Raw genomic sequence first — 7,532 nt, forward strand, 5'->3', positions numbered from 1 at the left:
TTTCCCACAAGTAGTGTGACCATCTGTCCTATTCTTATCAAATTGTTGGCATGCTCTTTCCTTAAAAAAGAAATTGTTTCAAACAACTGGAGTAACTTTTTATATTCTGATGTACTTTTCCCCCTGAGGGAAGGCAACATCCGGAAGTCTAAGAGAAATTTTTGAAAATTGTTGACCAAGGAAGCTCTGCAGAGGAACTAAGTGACTCCTCTGGTTTTCACTCCCCATTACGCACACCTTGTGTAGTCACAGAGAGACCTATTAGTACAGAGAACCACAGCCTCTGCACGGTGTTCCTACTGGTTTCCATTAGCTGGGTGCTGAAAGGCTAATGGAAAATAAAACATTTTATTTTCTTGTGTTACCCCAACTGTGTTGTTTTTTTTTTTTTCATGTCTCTTATCATTTTTGAGAACAACTCCATGACAGTTTTTAGCTGTTAGTCATTTGTGACATTTTCTCTACAGGGTCCCCCAGACTGCCAATCACATCTGAAGATACTCTTCATATGTGGCACTTGTTCGTGTATGTGTAGGGTGTACCCCAAGGCACAGTTTCAGATCATACTCCCATGTAGTACCAAGGATCAGAGGCACAGGATTCAGTGTTATGAAATACAGATACATATGACATAATACCATCCAAGTCAACTGAAGCTGAACCAAGAGACATAGATGCTATGCAATATAGTCACCTTCAATTTTGAAAAAAATATTTAAGGAATTATTATTTACTGATTTACCATCCTCAATTTTTCTAACAGATCTTAAGTGAAAAAACAAGGTACATTCTTGACTCAACATAAATCAGGATAATGCTAATATTACATTGTTGATCCTGAGAAGAATATACTTGCCAAAAAGGACCCCTCATGGTTAATTGGATTCAAATTCATAACCAGACTCTAGCAACCATTGTTTGCAGAACTCCCTCATTCATGCATGCTGAATTTCAGGAAAAAGCCACAGACTGAGCTGCCAAGCTTCCTGTACTGTGCTCCTGACATCTGAGTCAACTCTTATAAAAGAGCTCCTAGGATTAAAATTCAACAAATAGACTCTCTCCACCCTCACCCCCATCCAGTCAAAGCTGTGCAGCTATATCCTCATTTACATCTTTACTGACCAGAGTGACTTCATTGAGGATAGTGCTATTTGGACCTATCTCACTATGTAGATTTAGAGTCCTCATTTGCATAGAAACGGACCAATCAGGGACCTGGGTAGGGTACTCTTCTCTATATAAACCAGCATCACCTCTGTCTCAATGGAGCATTTTCAGTTTCAATCAAAGACTGTGTTTCCCTGGGAGAAGCTGTAACACTGGAGCAACTTCACCAGAGCTGATTTGACTGAGCTGTCTCACACCTGTGATGTCTTTACTGCATTATATCTCCCTCCTTACCACACCCCAAATTGGGGACTTATGTTGCCATTAAATTGGTGACAAGGACCTTCATTTAACAACATGAATATGAATAATGCAGAACTCAATGAAAATAATCTTTGCCTCCCATTATACATAAATAAAACAGTTAAGTTACTCTGTCATTTTAACATCTACTCTGTGCTTTTAGGCACTTGGAACACCTTAGTTAACAAACCAAGAAATTATGCAGCTTAAGATCTAAGTAAGACATAAAACAGATGATGATAAATATTTTGGTATAAAATCGAGCCAAATAAAAGGGATGGAATTGCTTGGTGGCTTGTAATAAAAAGATGACATTTGGGTCACAACTGTAAAGAAATAAATAAGCCAGATATCTCGGCGCGGGGCGGGGCGCGTTCTGAGCAGAGCAAAAAGTCAGTGCAAAGGCCCTAAGGTAGGGACATGCCTGGTGTTTCATGACAGAGTAGGGAAGGCGCTGTTGCAGTTTAGAAGGGAGAGGAGTAAACTAGAGCAGGTGGATCTTTGAAGACCATGGCCAGGACTTTCCCTTTACTCTGAGCAACAGGGGATGTCACTCAGGTTCTTAAACACATGGGTTATATGATTTGACTTCATTTTTTTAAAGTATATTTTATTGATTTTTTACAGAGAGGAAAGGAGAGGGACAGGGAGTTAGAAACATCAATGAGAGAGAAACATTGATCAGCTGCCTCCTGCACACTACTCCCTACTGGGGATGTGCCCACAACCAAGGTACATGCCCTTGACCGGAATCGAACCTGGGACCCTTCAGTCTGCAGGCCGATGCTCTATCCACTGAGCCAAACCGGTTAGAGCTTGACTTCATTTTTAAGTGAAATACCATGGTGCCTCTGTTTCAAATAGAGAGAAAAGGCATGCTAGTTGGATGGCTATTGCATTAATGTAGGTACTATATGATTTGGGCATAAATAGTGATGGTGGTAGTGAATGTGGGGTAAAGCAATACAATTCTAGAAATATTAGTAGTCAAGCCAACTTGCTACATGAATTATAATTTTAAAATATATCAAGAAATATATTAGTGATACATTTTTTTGTCATTTAATGTTTTGCTAGAGTTTGTAGTTTAAACTGTTCAGTGGTACTCTACTGTCTTACATTCCCTGTTGGAAATTGTCTTAGCCAACTCTTTGTAAGCAATCTTGACTGCATTTTCTCTCCCCATTCACACCAGTGCTCTAATATCATCTCCTCAGAGATAGCTTTCCTGACCACCCACTTTTCACTTTTCATCACTCTTATTTTCCCTTAATCTGCTTGCCTGCTTCATGCTCTGCATTACTATTTACCACTGCATTTTTTATTTCTCTATCCATATAATGTAGGATTCATGACAACTGTTTTTATGTTAATTATCAACCCCCCAATGTTTAAAATAGTGCCTGTCATACATTAAATGCTTCATATGTCCAACAGATATATTTCTAAACTTCAAAACCAAACTGTTTTCCTTGTCTTCTTATCCTGTTTATGGATCTTTATATTATTGCACAGAAATTACATTTTCTTTATAACTCATACCTACACTAAAATGATCAAATATAGTAAATTGTTATATTCACGCTTTCTGAATGTTGTCTAATTAAATCTGATTTGAAAGCATATTCAAAGGCATTCTACAGGAGCTAGCTAAATAATTCAAGTACGAAAAAGTCATCTGAATAGCCTCCTTACAGAGTTAGCTTAATAAATAATCATGAGCTGTAAGTAGTATTTTTAAAATTTTGTGTGGCATGGGTTATTGTTGAGCTATCTAAATATGTTATAGCATACTTCTTGATGTAATCATTTTCATATCATGTAAACATGGCATTTATCAGGTCAACCTTTACAATGACAAGTATCTGATATCTGCAAAACTTATTTTTAAAAAGTTAAGACAAAATTAATCTAACAAGAAAATATAATGCTGCCAATTCCTTTGATAAGACAGATAAGTCATAAGCAAAGTTTTCAATATGTCTTATTTTAAATGAAGTATAGTAGTTATAGTGTAAAATGCATAGACCTAACATGTAGCATTTTGATGACTGACAACACCTGTGTGAAAGCTGATGTCTGCTTTGCTTCCTACAACTACATCAATCCAGTGACAAATAAAAACAGTGCTGGTAACAATTATTTTTTTGTAAGGGAAAGGTGCATGATCAGAGTACAAAGCCAGCAAAGCACTGCCATGTATTATTTTGCAGTGTAAAACAAATACTAGTAGAAGAAAATGTGGAAATTCATGAAAGCCTTTCTTGCACTATTCTTTGAAACCATGTCCTCCAATTATTATTTGAATAGCTTGTATCGTAATGAGCCTGAGCTGGTACTGTAAGCAGCTCTTTTATAACTGAAATAGGCCAATACCCCTTAAGATGAAAATCATTACTTGGATTATTTTACTGACATCAGATCATTGATATTTCATGGAGAAATCTTCAGTAAAATGCCTCAGCTATTAATTTTTATTCATTTATGGTAAGTTCTTGGTACTAGTGGTTGTTTTTGTGAAAGGCTGTGGATACTAAAAGAACATATCTCCTTTAACAAATGTTATATGTTTAAGTGATATATAATATTACCAAACGAGTTCTAAACCAATACTTCATTTTTTGCATAGAAGTTTATAGTAGTGAATGATTTACCTTCTTGCAATAAAAAGATTTGTACATCCATTTGAGTAATTTAGAGGAAGGAAAATACCTTACCAGCTAGTAAATGTGGTCCATAGTCCTAGGAAATGATACATCACATCATCCTCTTTCACACACGGACAGGGTTTTCCTTCCCTCAACACTTTCTAAAAGTTTATGAATAAAAATGCATTAGGCAATTATTAAAATTTAATTTTAATGCATCCCATTTTCATTTCTATTTTGGTATGTTCCCTACATTTCTATTCTATTCTAAAAAAAACATATTTTTGGATTTTTATTTGTACTTTTGTGTAGAGTTCAGCTTTCACTATATTGTGAAATATAGAGGTTTGGAAACTATAAGAAAACTATGGACTTGTCCAAATTTAAGTTGATAAAGTTCTAGAAGTATATTAGTGATCACCCCTGTACTTGACAGGGACCTCCTGAACCTCCCAGGGCCTGCAAAGCACTTTTAAAATAACACCATATAATCAAACATTTACATAAATCAAGCTAGCCAAAAGGAACTATGCCAAAAATATAAGTGAGTACAGAAAAGCTCTTGTCAAATAATTGAAATCAGGGAAACTCTGAAAATACTAGTAGGTATTTGTGTGTGTTGTCTGTAGACCTAATAATTGTGCTAAATACTAGCATCATATTAAATTCATCAAAATAAAATTAAGAGGAAAATGAATAAAATGACCTAATGTTTTCAAAGAAATATGATAAAATAATGGAATTTTACTGAAAAAAGAGGACAACTTAAAATGTATTCAGATATTTATAATATACATTAATAAAAAGTAGAAAGGACACTAGTAAATAAATCACATTACCAACTCACCAAAGGAGATACAATTTACTAGATAAAAGTAACATAAGCAAAGGTGCAAAGAGAAGTTAATCCCTATAGGCTCTCCAAGCCCTCACTTTTGGCTGTCTGCAAGATATCTCAACTTGAATATCAATGCTGACACTTAAAACTTAACAAGTTTATAGCCAAGCTCATTATTTTCTCTATTCCTCTTTTCCCATCACTGTCTATATGTCACCATTATATTCCTGGCTCACCGGGCTACTAAGTATATAGTCATTTTTTATTTCTTCTTGTCCTTATTCATCCATATCCCATCTATATAAAAAAATCTTCCAAGGCATTTTCCAAATTTGGTAACTACATTCAGTTCTTACAATCAGAACCCTTTCCCGTGTCATAGCCACTCTTTTGGAATAACCACTATAAAAATGTGTCTACTGTTAAATCATGTCTTCTTTTTTTCCAAATAATAAAGCAAAAATAATTCAAACCTGGTACTTCTGAAACCAAATGTGGCCCCAATTCATACATTTAATAAAAATAAAACCGTAATACATTTCCACAGGTTTTGTTTTGTTCTTCCTCTACATTTTCTTCCAGCACACTTCTGTGCACTTCCAAATACTCTACTAACTGAATAGTTATGACAACAAAATATATTTCCCCTTTACATCTCTCTCAAATTCTAGTCCTACAAATAAAAGCTAATAGTTGATCTTATTTTTGTAGCCACACTCTTTTAAAATCTTTACATATAATATTCAACCTTATAAGTAATATATTATTATCTCAAGTATAGAAAAGACCTGATTAAACTAAATACATGGTGGAGCCTGGGTATAGATTTAGATATGATTACTCAAGGCCACATGCTTTTAACATCTGTGTTTTTCCTTCTCCTTTATTCAAGTGAACCTATAGTTAGCTTATTATGGATCTTCTTCATTGATTATTCTATATGCTTTTCTAAATAGTTTTATCCAGATATAATCCATTATCTTTACAGATGCCCTATTTCAGACTCTCTCTCCTGTTAAGGACATGCACACTAGAATGACTCATATTACAGCTATAGTACTTAACTCTGTAATGATTGACAAGGAACATTTCAAAGTCTCAAATTCCTCAACAGTACTTCTCTTCATTAAGAAAGTCACTAGAATCAATGTCTTCCATGAAATTAAAGGTACTATTTAAACAAGGAAACAAAAATAGTTTTATTGTTCTCAATGATTTACTTATTTTCCCTTAAATAAATAAAATCAGAGATGAACAAGAAGTTATGATGGACCCCCACAGACATATAGAGGACCATATCAGAATACTATGAAAGGCTTTACACCACTAAATTGGACAACCTAGAAGAAATGGAAAAATTCCTAGAAGCATACATTCATCCTAGACTAAATCATGAAGCTAAGTAAACTGATCACTAGCAAGGAAATTAAAACAGTAATCAAAAACTTCCCCCACCAAAAAATTCAAGGTAGCTTTAGTGATGAATTTTAACAAATATTCAAAGAAAATGTGATACCTATCCTTCTCAAACTCTTCTAAATAATTGAAGAGGCAATGCTTCCTAACTCATTTAATGAGGTCAGCATTGCCCTTATAACAAAACCAGACTAGAACATCACACACACAAAAAATCGTAGGACAATATTTCTAATGAACATAGATGTAGAACTCCTAAACAAAATATTAAAGAATCAAATATAACAATACATTAAAAGAATCACACATGATGACCAAGTAGGATTCATTCCAAGAATGCAAGGATGGTTCAATACCCACCAATCAAGCAATGTGATACATCATATTAACAAAAAAAAGATAAAAATCTTAGCATCTCAGTAAATGCAGAAAAAGATATCCACCAATCAAGCAATGTGATACATCATATCAACAACAACAAAACAAGATAAAAATCTTAGCATCTCAGTAAATGCAGAAAAAAGCATTTGATGAGACATCTATTTATGATTTTAAAAACTCAAAAAATTAGTATAGAGGGAAAATCACTCAACATAATTAAGGCCAAATATGACAAACTATAAACTAGCATCTTATTCAATGGTGAAAAACTGAAAACTTTCCTCTAAGATCACAAGCAAGACAAGGATGCTCATTCTCATCTCTGCTATTCAACATAATATTGGGAGTCTTAGCCAGAGCAATTAGACAGCAAAATTAAATAAAATACAACTAATTTGGAAATGAAGAAGTAAATCTGTAATTATTCTATATATAGAAAACCCTAAATATCTCACCAAAAAACCCATTAGAAACAGTAAATGAATACATTAAAGTTTCAGGACAATCAATATACAAAAATCTATTGTGTGTCTCTATAACAAACGTTAGAAAAAGAAGTGATGAAAACAATACTACTTAAAATTTCAATAGAAAGAATAAAGTACCTAGGAATAATCTCAACAGAGGAGATGGAGGATCTATACACAGAAAACTATAAGACATTCTTGAAAGAAATTGAAAGAGACACAAAGAAATGGAAGGATATTCCATGTTCATGGATTAGTAGATTTAACATTGTTGAAATGCCTATATTGCTTATAGCCATCTACAGAGTCAGTGCAATCCTTACAGAAATCTCAATGGCATTTTGCACAGAAGTAGATTTTAAAATCCTA

General features: G+C 34.0%; 1 long non-coding RNA gene across 1 annotated transcript; it reads right to left on the bottom strand.

Moving 5' to 3' along the window:
- Nucleotides 1–555: 555 nt before the first annotated feature.
- LOC106726203 lies at nt 556–7,053 on the bottom strand. Its single transcript, XR_001362221.1, has 3 exons — nt 6,941–7,053; nt 2,179–2,186; nt 556–566 (listed from the first exon to the last, which is right to left on the bottom strand). It is a non-coding gene; the product is annotated as an uncharacterized LOC106726203 (long non-coding RNA).
- Nucleotides 7,054–7,532: the final 479 nt, after the last annotated feature.

Source organism: Myotis brandtii, unplaced genomic scaffold (assembly GCF_000412655.1).
Source record: "Myotis brandtii unplaced genomic scaffold, ASM41265v1 scaffold238, whole genome shotgun sequence".
NCBI lineage: Eukaryota > Metazoa > Chordata > Mammalia > Chiroptera > Vespertilionidae > Myotis > Myotis brandtii.